Genomic DNA, 17,964 nt, shown 5'->3' with positions numbered 1-17,964 from the left:
ATATTAAAGCCAAAGTTCTTGTAGCTGTTCTTGGCAATAGTATACACTCAGTAAATAGTAGTAATCGTTATTTTTCCTTTTTGTTTGCTAAAGTAAAAAATTAATCTCTGTTATATACCCCTGCTCTGCATGTTATAGAGATGCAATAGTGTAATAAGTCTCAAAACATTTAGAGAAGCTACTCACATGTAAAAAAAGTTTCCTCTGATCCTTACTCTGACCTTGTCTCTGCCACATTCTGGGGGACATGACCACTAGATCGAAGATGTGTGGCTCTGAACTGGCAGGCTTGCAACAGACTGTGGAGGGGTTAACCAACAGCCAAGAAGGTAACTACTCACTCCAGCCTCATCCACAGAAGAAGAAGAATGGAATTCTGCTTGCTGAGGAGCTTCCAGAACTAACATTCTGTGATTTTACATCCTTGTAAGCTGTTAAGTGAAGGAGTAGTGATGACAGTGCTGATAGCAAGCATTCACAGTGCTCGCTCATCATGTTCCCAGCAGAGGTGAACATGCAGAGCCAGGCTATGTTCTCAGTAGTCAGTACACAGGAAGGTACCACCACATGCCAATCTCAGCCACCTCCCATGTCCCTCCCCCAGGGTGCTGAGATCTCTAACAGATGGAAACCGAGGGTGGAATCCCAGCTGCCAGAGCCTGGTTGCTAAAGTGGTACATGCTCCCTCAGGATGAAAGTTGGACAAGATTATTCCTGTCACTTGATGTCCTCACACAATTAAGGAGTAATCTTTTATTCTTCCAGAATTCATGCCAAATACCAAGGACACTGCCTCTTGTGGTTTCCTGAAGCTCCTGAGCTGCCTTTTCTCACCACTGGGATTCTCAGGTCCACCATCACTTTAGGTCCTTTTAACCCTACGAGGCCTAGGACCTGGCCTGCACTCTATTCTGACAAGTCTGTGTGTTTATGGGGCAGCCCAAAGAGCATGTGTGAAAATACCTATCAAGATAATCACACCTGGGCTATGAGAACTGCTCATGGCTTGAGGGCATTCTGCTCTCTCGCACCCCCAGTTATTACTCCCACCTCCCTGGCTCTGATGCAACTTATCTCTTACCTAGATGGAGAGGGTCTGAGATGGGCCTGTACAGTTCAGCATTGCCTAATCACTGTGGGACCCAGGAAATTTAACAAAATCCCCTACCCCTGGACATGCAGAGCAGGACTGACTCTATTTTGGGCTGCACCCGCCTTGTGCTGACCTGCTTATTACTTAGGGCACTGCCCCACCCTAATCAAAGACCAGGGCACACCCTAACCAGAAATCCGGCTCAGCGGACCAGCATGACTGTGCAACATTCTGCCTATCCCATTGACCACGGGCCCTATAACGTTGCTAAGCCTCTTAGTCTCGGGGTCCAGGTCCCTGCTCCGCTGCGTCGTCGGGTATACTGGGACCCAGGCTCGAGCTTGTAAATAAACTCTCGTGTGTTTGCATCGGTGTTGGCTCCTTGGTGGTTTCTCAGATTCACGATCTTGGGCACAACAATCACTTGCCTGCTGATGGTCCCACCCTGCTTTTGTTTTATGGGCTCTGAGAACTGGGAAACCAGAGTGTATGCAACCAACTTGCATCCCACCACTAAAACCAACCCAAATGGCCCTGGAAGTATGATGGGCATTGGAACATTTCCTGAGCCTCTTCTTGCTTTTCTTCCTTCATTTTCCTTTAGACTGATTTATTTCTCTTTTATTATTCCTCCATGTTCTATGCACCATTGAGAGTTCTTCCATTATTTTTGATTTTTGAATAAAGTCCTAAACTAGCAAGGGGACATTTGACCATTGACCAATCAGTCAAATTGCTCCAGGCTTTAGAGGTTTCTACTCCTCCATCCAACCTCTTTAAAAACACATGCTCAAAGCAGTTTGATCTTTCTGCCTTCTATTGTTGAAAGGCCCACGCTGGCCTTATCTCCCTGCAGAAAGTAATCTACCTGGGGTTCAGAACAGAGTCCAAAAGCCCTTACTTGTTTCCTTTTGGCTAGGACTTATTCATAGAAATGCTAGCTGCAGGCACTAATGATGGTACAGCATGTGTTCCTAGCCTGCATAAAAGAGGGACACAGTATCCCACCCTAAGGAGGAGAGTATCAACCTTTAAGGTAGAATTCTTGGGTAAAGGCTCAGGCTCTAAAAACCAAGGCCTTCCTCAGGAAACACCTTCCACTAACTGGAATGGTGAAATAGGGATCTTCCTCACTTGGGAGACGAAGGTCTTGGGGCATCTTGGCTAGGGAACAGGGAAGCCTGAGCCTCGCAAGATTCATTACCATCCAACATGGCATGACTAGGAGTCCTGGGAAGCCATCCCACTACTTCTCTGTGGCCTGGTAAGAAAACAAGACTCATTAAAACCCAACCAAAACTCTGAGCTATTTTTCCTTAATTTTATAAAGATCAATATATGTTCCAGAACTGAGTGTTGGTCTAGTCACACAGACTCTAGTATTAGTGAACCTGGATTTATTTTAGCAGTTTGAGTAATATTTATTTTCTCAATGCTTATGTTACCCCTTCTTCCTCTCTGTGCATTTAGATGTGTACTCGAATATGACAGTTGCCGAAATGCTGGATGTTAAAGCACTAATAACTCAAAATCAGTGTAGAGTTGACAAATGATGGGACTTTATTGTGAATTCTTTATGGAGTAATAAAAAGATTCAAATAGACTTGTTCCAACAGGTCTACAAGGAGTATTCATACCCTGAGCTGGGCCACTAGGGCATTGTTTAAAAATGATTTTCAAACAAAGACCAAAATCATGGTTCTCATACCCTTATAAAATGAATATGTTAAAGACTTTATTTAACTCATTATCAGTGAGGGAACTAGTCAGATGTTACAGCCAGTTACTAAGGAGAACTAAGAATACATATTAATAAATGAGAAATATTAACAGGAATGTATAAATGAAAGCAAAGTGGCCTCTTATACTATAGGAAGGAAGTCGGTTGGACCTTCACAGCACTACAGAGTTTACATGGGTACAGAGAGGAAATATTTTTCATTGCTGTGAGTTGTCTACAACTTACTGAGTTGTAAAATAGTTCCCTTAGAACCAGAATGGATACCTTGGAAAGGTAAGCCATTGACATGGCAGTTTCCCTCAAAACACATCTTTTTGTATGGGGTAGGCAGGCACCACATAGTTCCAACACTGGAACCATTTGCTGGGGCCTTAGGTCTGCCTCTGCTTGTTGTGGGGGCTATGGCTGGGGAATCTGTATATTTCTATTTCTAAAAACAATCTCTCAGACGATCTGGTTGCACATTTAATTTAAACAAAGAATTGGCCTACAACTTATATTCTCCACAGTCTTTCTTCCAATTTCCCTCTCTCTGAGACCACACTCAGGATTCCCCATACCCACATGGAGTATTGACAGGAGGAACTTTGGGATATGGCCAACTGCTTAAAATGAAATTTGATCTAAGGTACCATCATGCCTGCAACTCTACCTGCAGAGTCTCTATATCTTTATAGTGGTCTATTTTTTAAATTAAATATCCCTGGAATGCATTCATTTATTTGATGATGCTTATAATAATAATTTGAGTAACTAATATTTAATGACCACTTACTATATGCTAATATTTAATATTTAGCACATATTATATGCTAAATTCTTTCAGGCATTCTCATTAACCAATTATAACAGTTTTCAGGAATGTTATTATTATTCCCTTTGTGTAGGTGATGAGTCCAAGATCCTGATAGGTAAGACACACAGGGGAGGTAGGCTGTGACTTCTATAGCATTGGTGCCTGTAGAGTGCTCTGGATTTTCCTATTTGAGGCACCAGTGCTATAGAAGGACCTCCAGAAGGTGCACTTGTGCTGGAGAGAAGAGAAGGAAAGAACAAGAAGTGGAAGTAGAAGGGAAGACACAGAAAGAAAGCAAGGACCCGTAAAGCACGTCTTCTGTCTTACTCCTTGGAACACAACTAACCTTTTGGTGAGAAAAAGTCTTTTTTCTCTTACTCTCTAATTGTTTACAAAAGGAAAATAACAGAAAAAGCTGACCATTAACCAACTGAACACCAATTGAGCTATTTCATCCATGTGCAATTAGAGAAAGAGCAGCAGCTCCAACTGCAGATCAAAGGCCCAAACAGCAAGTTGCTGAAATTCTACCTGCCTTTCAGGTCATTTGATCACCAAAGACTAAAAGACTTGTAGATGCTGCAGGGTTGTAGCTGTGTCTATTTTCCAAAACAAATGTTCTTCTTAAAAGTATGTCTTGCTATGACCTTTGCCTCAGTGAATCAGAAGAGTAGACCAGAATGCCCTTTGCCATCCCCCCTTCCTGCCACACACACTGATTTATCCAAGCTAAGAGTATCCTTCTGAGAAGCCAGAGAACACTGTTAGGGAGTTGTGAAGCCTGGAAGCCTCAGTTCTCTAAAGAGCCACCAGGCCTCTGTTACCATGAAGCTGTCAAATGTGGACTATTCTGTGCTAAACATGGAACCAGATGGAAAAGGACATGTTAAGAAGCTTTGACTTCAAAACAGACACTAAACAAATATCTATTGAAGTAGGAGGAATTAATGACAATTGGGCCTAAAGGCTAATCTTTACCCTACAGGAACAGAACAGATTACACTAATATTTTTGTAGAAATGAATGGATGAAAGGCCTTTTCTTTTCTAATTCAAAATTCAGATTTTCTAAGTTCAAGGCTAAGAACTCAGACAGTAAAATTCAAATAGAATCATATCTCCTCTGCACACAGTATTTTCATAGTCTGTTCTTAGAGAGTGATGTTAAATTCTAGGCATTCAGGCCATTATCTCTCCAAATGAAATGCTCTTAGAAGAAAACAGTGGGGTTTTGGCACTTTCTCCTCCAATTTCAGCCAAAAATATATTTTTTAATGGACACAATGAATTCTTTAAATGAATTTTAATAATAAAAATGATTTGCAGTTTACTGCAAATACCTACAGTAAACTGCTGTTACCCATCCTCCCATGCACAGAGCAACCCACCAGAACAGGGTCCATGAAAAGAAATGGGGACACAGCAGCCAGCAAATTGCAATGATTTGATAATATTCTAATATGCAGTGGTTGTTTAGCACAGTCCATTCAGAAAGTATCTTTTTTCAGACTATTATTAATCATCTTATGACTATTATTATTATTATGACTATTATGATTAGTCTTATGACATCGCAGCACTGTCCCAGAGGTCCTTAGCACAGCCCCACTAAGCAAGAATCAGTACCTCCATGTTATGGCTGAGGAAGCTGAGGCTTAGGGAAAGCTTACTTTGCACTAAGGAGCTGACTTTTCAGACTCCAAAACTCAGTGTTTCAGCACCACTTACGCCGTTGGCCACACCAAGGACTCTTTTCTGGCCTCCCACTTGTCTTCCAGGGTATGTAAGGCAAGATCTGACATCTGCAAGATCTCATCCTCTAAGCATTCCTCCTATTGCAACAACTCCTTCCCCTAAATGAAATAATCCCCTAGGATAAAATCTGTCTTTACCTAAATACAGATTCGTTGTTATCTAGCAGTACTATTATTTTCCATTCACAAGTGAATAAACTGAGACATGGGGAGGATGCAGAGCTCACTGAAGTATACAACTTAGACAGTAGCACTGGCAGCCAGCACCAGAGCCCTATGCTCAACAGCTATGCTTTCTCCTGATATGTGTTTCATATAGCCTTTCCATCTGTTACATCAAAAAGTTTCAAAGTAAAAAAAAAAAAAAAAAAAAAAAAGTTTCACAGTCTTAATAAAGGGAACTCTCACTAAGATGGAATTGGGAGGCCAGAGGAGTAACCTTAACACTCAATGGTCAATTATAGACCCCACTGGAAGAATCCTCAACAGGGAAAGAATCATCAGGTACTGGCCCCCAACAGGGAAAGCCAGACATAGCATCTTCCACAAGAAATCAACCACCCCAGTAACACAGCCAGTGAGAAACCATCACCAATCTGAACCCTTGCTTTTCTCCAATGGTCTTTCCTCCAAAACAACCCCTCCCAACTTCCTTATCCATAAAATAATGTCCCCTTGTTTGTTGGGCTTGCTTATGATTTTGCTGTCTTGAATTGCAATTCTTGGTCAGTTTTGAATAAACCCATTTTTGCTGGTAAAGTAACTGTTTATTTTTAAGATTAGCAATAATCTGGGATACCTGAGTGGCTCAGCAGTTCGGCACCTGCCTTAGACCCAGGGTGTGATCCTGGAGTACCAGTATCAAGTCCTGCATCAGGCTCCCTGCACGGAGCCTGCTTCTCCCTCTGCCTGTGTCTCTGCCTAGCTCTCTCTGTGCCTCTCATGAATAAATAAATAAAATCTAAAAAAAAAAATAGCAAGTCCTTCCTCAACTTCAAAGGAATTTCAAGCCTCAGATATGAGAAATTATGACAATTAAAATAAAACTTCAAATTATGAGAATTGCAATAGAATTTGGTTACATGAAAAAGAGATGAAAATAGCCCCTCCTTCCACTCCATTCCCATTCATAGCAAAATATGGCTCTGAGTTAAATATGTCACTTAGAGAATTAATTTTCTTAGAACTGTTTGGGGCCATCAGTTGTAAGTAATTAACATAAAACAGTTGATCCCATTATTTGTGGATTTTTTATTTGTGAATTCACCTGCCTGATAACATTTATTTGTAACCCCAAATCAATAATTACTGCCCTTTTCCAGCTGTTCAGTTAATCAGAGCATGGCAGAGAATTTGAGTCACTGATCCATACATTCCCAGCTGAGTAAAACAAGGCAACACTCTGCCTTTTAGTTTCAGCTTTCACTCTATAAACAAGTGTTCTTTTTGCAGTCTATTTAGTATCATGTTTCTTTAATTTTTGTGCTTTTTGTTGGTGATTTTGTCATTTAGAATGATTCCCAAGCATACCGCCAAATTGCTGTGTGGTGCTCCTGGTACCAGATGGAAAAGGACAAAAACCTCTGTTGAAACAAAAGTAAAGCAGAGCAAAATTTTATTAGAGTATGCTCCAAGGCAGGAGCAGGCCAGTCAAGAAAGACAAAGGCCCCAGAAACTCTGGGCTGTAAACTTATATCAATTTTTCTCCTGGGTGGGTCTATGGTGGCAATATTTGAGTGACAGCCTGGATTATATAATAATCAGTCAGCTACCATGTCCCTTACCAAGATGTATTCTAAGTACCTGCAAAGGATAGGAAACCCCAGCATTATTTCATTCTAGAGACATAGGTCAAATAAGGACAAGTGCAACAAACAAGCACAACAAACATAACTCTTCCTCTGCTGGGATGTTATAACCACAAACCACCTGCTAGATGGGTGGAATGGGGTGGTCCCTGGGCAGTCTTCAGTTGGGGCTCTGTCAGGATGTCTAAGGTCCATCCTCCTGTTGTTTGTGCCTACCTAGCCTCCAGCCTAATATTCCTAAGAGCCAGAAGGCTGTGATGTGCCTTATGGAGAAAATATGTGTCAGATAAGCATCATATTCAGGCATGAGTTATATGTTAAGTGCCTTTAAACAGAAATACACACCAAACAAGGTTCTGTATTAACTAGTTGACAAGCATGTGGCCAGAGGTCACTGAGACCTAAACCTGTATTTCTCCTAGAAGCAATGTTTCAGAATTCACTAATGCAGTGTTCCAGGTGACTTCACACAACATAAATAACTACTGGAAAGAATAGCAAGAATCAGGATAACCTGCATACTGGGATAGCCTTTCTTTTGTAAAATGACTTCTCTGGTTTGCAAAATTCAAGGTAAGCAAGAGTTTACTTACCAACTACTTAACTAACTTGCTTGTGTGGGTAAGAAGGAGGCTTTAGAAAGAAGTGGCAGACACTTGGAAACTAGGCAGATTATACATGTGCAAACCACCCCCAAATAATGCAACATTGTTCGTTTTGATGCCTTAACATCTGTTCTGAGAAACAACAGGAGGTGGACCTCAGGGGAAGAGAGAATAAATTCCCAGGACTGTGGACCTTTCTGAATGCAAAATATTCTTTTGTATCCCTGGTTTTTACTCTAAATATAATGCTGAGTATTCACAAACTCTTGCAAGGAGATCAGGCTCAGAATCAAAGCTGCATTTCCCACCTGCAGACTGTAATGCTACAGTATGGGCACCAGCACTGTAAGAAGCTCCCCAGCACCATCCCTGGCTTAAGATGCATTTGCAAATCCCTCACTTGCCCCTTCTGCCTTCCTGTCTTGTCATTAGTGCCTACTTGTATCCATCTGTCTCCTTTTTCACACTATCCCAGAAATGTGGTTTTATCCATGGTAGCGGTCAGGGGCTACAGTGCTCTTGTCTTACAGAGTTGAAGAATGAATCGCTTGGACAAAAGGGTGAAGTGAAGTGAAAGTTTATTAAGTGAAGGTGAGAACAGAAAGGAAAGAAATAATTTCCCAAGAGAGACAGGAGTCCCCAATGGGTTGCCACTAAGGGCTTTTATGGTCTCTCTGAAATAGAAAACTGACCAGGGAACTTGGTAGATTTCATGTCAATAACATGATGGATCTGTAAATATCATGAGAATATCCTGTGTATATTTAGAAGGAAAATAACAGGTGTTCTTGTAAATTATAGTGAGAAAAAACAAGGTGTTCCTTAAATATCATGGGAATTAAGAAGGTATCCATTCTTTCTGGTCAATATTTCCTCTATTTTTCTGCATCTGGGCTTTCTGTGAGCTTCCTCATGTGGCTCCCCACCTGTCTTTCCCTACCTACTCTCACCTGTCCCTTACTCAGTACCAACAGCACCAAGCAACAGCAATACCTACTCCTAGTCTCGCCCTATAACCTGCTGGTGTTCACATCCTGGCCAGGCTACCATTCATATACACACTGTAGATTTTGTTGCATGTGATGCAATAAACTGTGGGACCCAGGAAATTGAACAAAATCCCCTACCCCTGGACATGCAGAGCAGGACTGACTCTATTTTGGGCTGCACCCGCCTTGCGCTGACCTGCTTATTACTTAGGGCACTGCCCCGCCCTAATCAAAGACCAGGACACACCCTAACTGGAAATCCGGCTCAGCGGACCAGCATGACTGTGCAACTTTCTGCCTATCCCATTGGCCACTGGCCCCTATAAAGTTGCTACGCCTCTTAGTCTCGGAGCCCAAGTCCCTGCTCCGCTGGGTCGGGTATACTTGGACCCAGGCTCGAGCTTGTAAATAAACCCTCGTGTGATTGCATCGGTGTCGGCTCCTCGGTGGTTTCTCGGATTTGCGATCTTGGGCACAATATTTGGGGGCTCGTCTGGGATCCAAGAAACCTCCAGGACCCCATCCGGAGGGTTTAACGCGTGGTGCGTGCACTCAACTTTTTCCACCTTTTGCACGCATATTCTCTGAGAGCTCTGAACTGTACTTTACCTGTAGGAATTCCAAGCTGTATTGGGTCTGCATTGGCTTAGGCGGACGCGCTGGCGGGCCGGCGACCGGGGGTCTTGAGGAGACGTCCCTTGCCCCTGCCTGGAGGACGGGGTCCTCATCTGTAAGGAGGGCCGGCTGCCAGCCCTTCAGGTTACTTTCTGTTTTGTCTCCGCGGCCGCACGGAACGTTTGTCTGTTACCGTGTCCTTGTTAACTGTTTGCACGTTTGTCTGTGTTCCTATGTCCTTGCTAACTGTTTGTGCATTTGTCTGTGTTGTTGTGTCCTTGTTAATTGTCTTTACTGTCTGTGTCTTGGTGTGGATTGGGGACATAATGGGGGAGACAGAAACCACTCCCCTATCTCTTATGCTCTCTCACTTCTCGGATATTAGGGAAAGAGCTCGTATTCTGAGCGTAGACATACGGAGAGAGAGGTTCCAAATTTATTGCATATCAGAATGGCCAACCTTTGACGTGGGATGGCCCCAGGAAGGAACTTTTCACCTACCTACTATCTTACAGGTTAAGGCCGTGATCTTCAGGGACAAACCGGACGGCCACTCTGACCAGGTGCCCTACATCCTGATCTGGCAGGACATGATCGAGAATCCTCCTCCTTGGCTAAAACCATTTTTAGCCCCCAAAGCAGGACCCATGGAGATTCTAGCCCTGCGGAAAGCCAAAAGGAAACCGACTCTATGCCCGAGGCACCCCTTCGTCCGGTCTTCCAGGATTCCTCCCCGGAGGACCTGATTCTCCCGCCGCCCTACCGGGCACCGCCCCCCCTTCCGCCCCTCCATTGGAGGCATCGGGGGCTGCAGAAGGGGCGCCACCCCTCCCTGACCAGGGAGTCCCTGTGCACGGGCCAGCAGCGGGGACACACGGTCGGACCCACCGGCGGCCCCACCTCCGAATGCAGGGCTGGCTGACTCCACCGCCCTTCCTCTCCGCACCATGAGGCCCCCCCAATGAGACTGGCGAACAGCTAATGTTATATTGGCCATTCTCCACCAGTGATTTATATAATTGGAAAACCCAAATGCAAAGTTCTCTGATAATCCGAGAGATCTAATCAGGCTTTTAGATACTGTTCTCTCTACCCACCAGCCTACTTGGGATGACTGCCAACAGCTCTTGCAGGTTCTCTTCACCACCGAGGAAAGAGAATGAATTCAAGTGGAAGCCTGGAAGTCTGTCCTGGGAGAGGACAGACAGCCGACTCAAAACCCAGACCTCATAAATGCTGCCTTCCCCTTATCCGGCCTCACCTGGGACTACAACTCAGCTGAAGGTAAGGAGAGACTCCGGGTCCACCGCCAGACTCTAATGGCAGGTCTCAAGGCTGCCGTGCACAAGCCTTCCAATCTGGCCAAGGTCTATGATGTGAGGCAGGGTAAGGATGAGAGTCCAGCAGGCTTCTTAGAGAGGGTCATAGAGGCTCTTAACAGTACACCCCTATGAACCCAAAAGCCCCGGAAACAAAGGCCGCAATTATCATGGCCTTTGTTAACCAGGCCACTCCAGATATTAAAAAGAAATTACAAAGAGTAGAGAGACTGGGAGAGAAGAGCTTGCAGGACTTAGTGATAGTGGCAGAACAAGTCTATAATAATAGAGACAGTCTGGAAGAACAACAAACCAAACTAAGTGACCGGCAGACCCGAAAACTGGCCAAGATCCTGCTGGCCACAACCATGGACGACCCACAGGAAAGACAGAGGCACCTCAAGAAGCTGGCTTCAGGGACAGGTAAGGAGGATGGCCCTGGTCCCCCTTGGGAGCACCCTAAGCTGAACAAAAACCAATGCGCCTATTACAAAGAGGAGGGCCATTGGGTAAAAAGCTGCCCTAACAAAAGATCTAAGGTCCCTGCCAAGATGTTAGAAATGGAGGACCTGGACGATTAGGGGAGTCAGGGTTTGGCACCACTCTCCGAGCCCAGGGTAACTCTTAAAGTGGAGGGACAACCTATTAAATTCCTAGTGGACACTGGGGCACAACATTCAGTTTTATTACAACCCCAAGGGAAATTGGCAAACAAAACTTCATGGGTGCAAGGGGCCATGGGCACCAAACAGTACTCATGGACTACCCAAAGAACTGTGAATCTCAGCACGGGCCGGGTATCCCACTCCTTCATGGTCATCCCTGAGTGTCCCTACCCGTTGTTAGGTCGGGATTTGCTCACCAGGATGGGGGCACAAATTTGCTTCCACCTTGAAGGGGCAAAACTCCTAAACAAGAAGGGGCGCACCCAATTCAGGTGCTTGTCCTGAGTTTAGAAGACGAATATCATCTCCACCAAATGCCCTCAGCGCCAATGACTGACACTGACCATTGGCTGCAGGAATTTCCCCAAGCGTAGGCAGAAACTGGGGGAATCGGGCTGGCCCAGCATCGACCGGCCATAGACATAGAACTAAAGCCAGGGGCAGACCCTGTCAGGGTCCGCCAATACCCCATGCCTCTAGTAGCACGAAAGGGAATCACACCCCACATACAGCAACTACTGGACTCGGGCATGTTAAGGCCCTGCCAAGCGGCATGGAACACTCCCTTGCTGCCTGTGTGGAAACCGCACTCTAACGATTCCAGGCCAGTCCAGGACTTGAGGGAAGTCAACCTGCGAGGAGAGGATATGCACCCTACGGTCCCAAACCCATATACCCTCCTCTCCACCCTGCCTCTGTCAAAACTTGGTATACGATATTAGATTTAAAAGGTGCCTTTTTCAGCCTGCCTTTAGCACCCAGGAGCCAAGACCTTTTCGCCTTTGAATGGACGGACCCCGAGAAAGGCATCAATGGCCAGCTCACCTGGACTCGACTACCACAAGGATTCAAAAATTCACCGACCATCTTCGATGAGGCCTTACACGAAGACTTGGGTGAGTTCCGTTCCGAGCACCCACATTTAACTTTTTTACAATACGTAGATGATAACCTGTTGGCGGCGAAGGACCAGGACACATGCTTGCGAGGCACCAGGGACTTGCTCCAGACCATAGCGGCCCTAGGATACCGGGCCTCAGCTAAAAAAGCCCAGATGTGCAGAACAGAGGTGAGCTCCCTTGGGTACAAATTAAAAGATGGACAAAGATGGTTGACGGATGCGCGGAAGGAAACCGTCTTAAAGAATCCCACAGCCATAAACCGTCCGCCAGGTGCACGGAATCAGAACTGATCTCCAGGACCAGCCACTGCTGAATGCGGACACCACCTGGTACACGGACGGCAGCAGTTTTGTCCAAGAAGGACTCAGATATGCGGGGGCAGCCGGAACCATGGAGTCGGCTCAACGGGCAGAACTGACCGCACTGGCCAAGGCGCTGACCATGGGGGAAGGTAAACGAATAAACGTCTACACCGACAGCAGGTACGCCTTCGCCACCGCTCACATCCACGGAGCCCTTTACAGGGAGAGAGGGCTTCTGACAGCAGAGGGAAAGACTGTTAAAAGCAAAACGGAGATTCTTGAACTCCTGAGGGCCCTCTGGCTGCCCAAGGCCCTGGCCATCATCCACCGTCCAGGGCACCAAAAGGCAGACACGCCAGTAGCCAGGGGAAACCGGCGAGCCGATTTAAAAGCAAAAGAGGCGGCCCTTCTGGTGACCCAGGTCTTAGCAACCACGCTACCTGATCCGGGGGCACCGACCCTGCCTGACACCCCCAACTATACTGCTGCTGACTTACACTGGATCAAACACTTGCCTATGACCCAGTGCTTGTGTGGCTGGGGGAGGGCCGCGGACTCCAGCATCATCTTGCCAGAGGAACTAGGACAGCGAGTCCTATCCAAAATGCATCGGAGCACGAGGGAACGAGGAAGATGGAAGACCTCATACGACGTGCAAAGATCACTATTAAAGACTCTCAAGCAAAGATCAAACAGATTGTGGCACGCTGCTGTGCATGCCAATTAACAAATGCCTCTGCCCATGGATCTAACCTGGGTACCCAGCTCCAAGGGGACTGCCCAGGAGCCTCCTGGGAAGTGGACTTCACTGAGGTGAAACCTGGAAAATATGGGTATAGGAATTTGCTAGTGTTTGTAGATACTTTTTCAGGATGGACAGAGGCATTTCCCACCAAACATGAAATGGCACAGATCGTGACCAAAAAACTGCTGGAAGACATCGTACCGAGGTATGGTTTTCCCGTTAAAATTGGGTCAGACAACGGCCCAGGATTCGTCTCTAAGGTAACACAGGGAGTGGCACTAGTACTTGGGGCAGATTGGAAGTTACATTGTGCACATAGGCCCCAGAGCTCAGGACAGGTAGAGAGGATGAACAGAACATTAAAGGAGACCTTAACTAAATTAGCCCTGGAGACTGGCGGGGACTGGGTGACTCTCCTCCCCTTTGCCCTATATAGGGTGAGGAACTCCCCATATAAGATGAGACTGACTCCCTATGAAATCATGTTCAGTCTTCCTCCACCTGTTATCCCCAATTTAAAACCTGAGGTGCTTGCTGAATTTGATGATCACCAACTTCTTTTGCCACCCCCGGACCCCCATCGATATCAGCCAGGTGACTGGGTGCACGTGTGGAGATACCAACACCAGACACTTCAACCTTGCTGGAAGGGACCCTACCTCCTGATCCTGACCACTCCCGCCGCTCTCAAGGTCGACAGGATTACTCCCTAGGTCCACTACACACACGTCCGGCCAGCTGACCCACACACCATTCTCATGGACTTTGTTACAGAACGAAAAAGCCAACTAGACAAGGACAATCCCCTAAAGCTAAGACTGCACCGTTCTCGCTTATTTCCCACCTCCAAGACTCCCTAGTCTGAGGTTGTCCTTCAGAATAGAAGATTAGAATTAGTCTTCTTACAACAAAGGATTGGGCGGGGGGGGGGGGGGTTATGTGCTGCCTTAACTGTAAATAAGAGCGAGAACAGCAACAAGGTTGATGAAAATCCTGGTTTAATCATTCACCTGGCTCACTCTGAGAGCAACCTGGACCCATGATTGGGTCCTGCATAGGATCCTCTGAAAAAGGGGGGAATGTGGGACCCAGGATATTGAACAAAATCCCCTACCCCTGGACAAGCAGAGCAGGACTGACTCTATTTTGGGCTGCACCCGCCTTGTGCTGACCTGCTTATTACTTAGGGCACTGCCTTGCCCTGATCAAAGACCAGGACACACCCTAACCGGAAATCCCGCTCAGCGGACCAGCCTGACTGTGCAACTTTCTGCCTATCCCATTGGCCACTGGCCCCTATAAAGTTGCTACGCCTCTTAGTCTCGGAGTCCAAGTCCCTGCTCCGCTGGGTCGGGTATACTTGGACCCAGGCTCGAGCTTGTAAATAAACCCTCGTGTGTTTGCATCAGTGTCAGTGTTGGCTCCTTGGTGGTTTCTCAGATTCGCGATCTTGGGCACAACAAAACAACTGCAGTAACAGGCACTGAATTGCATTTATTTATTAAATCCTATGAGGCTTGATTGATCCCACTATCAAACACACAAAATTAAGTCTATCCATGTAAACACCACCTAGACTCTGACAGCACATTTCTACCAAATATGTTTTTAATTATTGGCACTTTGTCTGATCCTGCTTAGCACTTGCTCCAGAGAACCCAGAGCCACTCAAGTTTTGAAAACTGTACATTCACTTGTACTCTTGATTGTAATAGGAAAAAATAATATTCTGTAGACTGGAAAGACAAAGAGGAACTACAGATATTTATGTTTGCTGAGACAGGAAAGGGAAAGATAGCAACATTTATAGAAAGCAATTAGAATGTTGAATAGATATAAATCTTACCCATTTCCTGGGCTGCTGTCAGTGTTTACACTGCAGACAGTTCCAAGTGGGGCAATTCACACCAGAGGTTTATTTCTCAGACTGCATCAACCACATACTCCTCTTTCACAATATTTTCAGATAATCTGCCATTAGAGGCGTGCAGTTTTAGTTGAATATGATATCAGAATGGAAAGTGTGTGTTGATTTTTTCCCCCTAGGCTGAGAAATGGACTCCATAAATGTCTGAGAATAGCAATGGGAATTTCAAAGGAAAGATAAATGGAGACCAAATCTGAAATTCTAATTCTTGCCTGTCTTTGCCATAGCTTGCTTGTCCTGTTTACAGTTCCATTATTCATGAATAAACTTATTTTTGCTGGTTAAAAAAAACGCACACACTTCTGTTTTTAAAGTTTATAGTTCCAAGATGGATTTCCAGGACATAGGGTGGTGCCAAGTTCTGCCTCCATGTGGAGGGACGGCCAGGCCTGCTATCTGAGCCCTGCTCTCCCTGAACAAGCATAGGGGTGGCCTTTAGGCTTGTATCTGACTTTCAACCACAGCTGGCAGGTGCCAAAGACTTGGAGCTCAGAATTAGTAAAACCAGGGGGATAAATATATATGTTTCCCACACAGCTGAGGTTCATTAAAATATCTCCAAACATCTGTTTCCTATGAATGATTTGAAAGGCTTAGAGAGGTTAGGTGGTGACCTCAGGGCAGCTGCAAAGGCTGTAGTGGGTTCTGCACAGAGTTCAGACATAGAGCCCTCAAATAAGAGCAAGTGCACAAGCCAAACACATCGAACAAAAGCATGGTTTTTGTGGGAAGAATGAGGAGGTCACTGCCTACTTGTCTGCCCCTTAGCTCAAAGGTGCCATAGAGTTACATGGTGTATAGTGTGACCATCATGGCTCCCTCACAATATTCCCATCAGGCTTGGAGAGTGGTCCTGAACCTTGCCTAGATCCCTACATTCTGTTTTTGGCCATTACTGACCATTTGAATCTGTCCTTCCTTTCCTAGCCAGCCTACAAACTACAGAGACAAATTCCAAGTTCTGCTTCTTTTGGAGATGCCATGCAGACCCCTCTTCTCCCATCTATACTGATAATGTTGCAGGGTTCTTGTCTCATAGAGTCAAAGAATGAATCTCAGGGACAGAAAAGGGTGAACTGAAGTGAAAGTTTATTAAGTGAAGGTGGGAATAAAAGGAAAGCAGAATAAGAAGCTCTCTAGAGTAAAAGGAGTTCTGAATGGGTTGCCACTAATGGCTTTTATGGTCAGTTTTTTATAGAACTGCCCAAGGAACCTGGTAAATATCTGGTTTATAACATTTAAGGCAAACAACTTAGATTTGTAACTATCAGTACATATCTCATCTATATTTAGGACAAAATGGATTTGTTATGTTCCCTTCTCTCCGGTTAAATCTTGTTTATAACTTTTATCTGTGGTGTCCTTTGAAAGATGAATGGATAAAGAAGATGTGGTCTATATATACAATGGAATATTACTCAGTCATTAGGACAAATACCCACCATTTGCTTCGACGTGGATGGAACTGGAGGGTATTATGCTGAGTGAAGTAAGTCAGTCGGAGAAGGACAATCATCTTATGGTTTCACTCATACAAGGAATATAGAAAATAGTGAAAACAATTATAAGGGAAAGGAGAAAAAATGAGTGGGAAAAATTAGAGATGGTGACAAAACATGAGAGACTCCTAACTCTGGGAAATGAACAAGGGGTAGTGGAAGGGGAGCTGGGCGGGGTGATGGGGTAGCTGGGTGATGGGCACTGAGGGGGGCACTTGATGGGATGATCACTGGGTATTATAGTATATGTTGGTAAATCGAACTCTAATAAAATATATATATATTTAAAAAAAAACATTTCTCTGCATTTGGGATTTCTATGAGCCTGGTCACTGTGGCCTCTGCATAAGCCTAGTCAGGGGAGTCAGGGGCCTCCTATCTCTCCCTGACTATACCTTAACCCTTTCTTTACTCAAAAACATTGACGGGTAGGGCATCATTAGGACAGCGTCCTCCCAGTGGGCTGTGTGGATTCCAGGAGAAGTAAGACCATCCACCCAGAAGGGACTAGGAAGAAAACACTGGGACTTCCATGCTTATGTGTGATTTCAACAACATAGTAACGCAACTCTATATTCATAGATAATATATATAGTAAGGATTCATGTTCAAAAAGTTTATTGTTGGATGTCCTTTACCAAAAAAAAAATTTAGAATCCAGTGAATTCAACACACTTTAACTGATTTTTAACTAGTAACTTCCCTTACAATTTGAGCTTTATCCCTGCAGGTAAGTGGCTTGATGAAATATAGTAATATGTCCCCCACTTCTGAGAATGCATTCCTCATTTCTGAAATCCAGGCAATATTTGGCACTTCCCTTTCCCTAACCAATGTATCCCCTTCATGTTCACCTACCCTGTGGACTCTGTAGCCTGCTGCCCAGCCCATGTCCTCACCCTCTTCTCCCTGAACCTCTAAGCATTCCACAGTATTTCCATCACCCTACAGACATCTGCTGAGCACTGGTTGTGTGCCAGCCATTCCTGTAGGCATGAAACAAAACAGTTCCACTCTCAAGGCAGGTACTCCAGTAGAGATGATCTCCTAACTGCCCTCAGCCCTTCCTGCAACCCATCCTTAAGGTAGATTCCACACAATGCTTCCAGAGGGTCCTCCTCAAAGTGAAAAAATAATAAGGACATCTTTTACACACTTCCATCCCTTTCTTAAAATATGATCAGCTCGGGGATCTCTGGGTGGCT

General features: G+C 45.1%; 1 pseudogene; it reads left to right on the top strand.

Moving 5' to 3' along the window:
- The first annotated feature begins 265 nt into the window (after positions 1-265).
- Positions 266-16,897, top strand: LOC112653988 (uncharacterized; annotated as a pseudogene).
- The last annotated feature ends 1,067 nt before the right edge of the window (positions 16,898-17,964 follow it).

Source organism: Canis lupus, chromosome 3 (assembly GCF_003254725.2).
Source record: "Canis lupus dingo isolate Sandy chromosome 3, ASM325472v2, whole genome shotgun sequence".
NCBI classification, from domain to species: Eukaryota; Metazoa; Chordata; class Mammalia; order Carnivora; family Canidae; genus Canis; species Canis lupus.
This window is presented reverse-complemented; position numbering and strand designations above follow the sequence as displayed.